Source organism: Rhinolophus sinicus, chromosome 4, assembly GCF_057876585.1.
Source record: "Rhinolophus sinicus isolate RSI-liver-muscle chromosome 4, RSI-T2T, whole genome shotgun sequence".
NCBI lineage: Eukaryota > Metazoa > Chordata > Mammalia > Chiroptera > Rhinolophidae > Rhinolophus > Rhinolophus sinicus.
This window is the reverse complement of record NC_142504.1, coordinates 115682586-115683579: the sequence shown is the minus strand read 5'-3', so window position 1 is coordinate 115683579 and position 994 is coordinate 115682586.

Genomic DNA, 994 nt, shown 5'->3' with positions numbered 1-994 from the left:
AACACACATTCCGATCGCAGAGCTTTCAGACAGTCTCAACTGATAGACAGACACATCGAGCTGCTTTTCCTGCTTCAGTTTTTACTCCTCCTCCTCTCGCCAACGTCACCCTGACAATTACAAATAGGTCTCTAACAAACCATACCTGTCAATCTTTTTAATTGCTTTGTTTTCTTTTTTTTTCCCCCCGGAGCTAAACAATATGACACAAAAAAGAAATCTTAATACAGCATAACATAAAAGATTGCACTTTGGAAAACGACATTGAGGGGTTTGTTATTGTAATCCACTGAATGACACTGGGTAAAACCATGTGTTCTAAGCCAAGTTAAGTAGGCGCTAGCAGATTTTTAAACCTGTTTATCCCCCCCCACCCCGCCCGTACATCCATACATACGCACCCACGTGGACTTAAACTACCCTTGGGTGAAGAATGTCCTACATTTGAGATAAAAATACCTGTGTCATCTTTGCAATCTTAGTTTGGGGGTTAGATTTGATTGGGAAGGGGCACTGTATGGCTTTTATATTTTGGTAATTCATGGGTAAGTGGAAAACAAGAAGTTCTTTTAAATTAAAATGTATACCTTTAATAAAACAATTCAAGATGGACTTAGCTCATCATACAAAAATGTGGAAAATATTTAATTTGGTCCCTCTATGAAAAGTGAATTGATTGTTTGGTCAATACAGACAATTAGGGAGAAAATTGACACGATGGAACTCTAGCTGGGTTATAAAATTAGGTCTTCATACATCATTGCAACGTCTCCAATTCAATTAAGTCCTTCGGCATCCCAAACTAGAAGTTTAAAATGTTTATGTGCTCTGGGAATGCGGCCCTCAGGTTTCCAATATGTTTGTTCTCTCCCAATGGGAAACCTGTAACTGTCTTGTAGAGGCTACTTAAAACATTCATGGAAAAACACGAAATCTAGGCCAAAATAAATAAAATGGCTTAGTTCGTGCAACTTGCATGGGACAGACTGAGGGC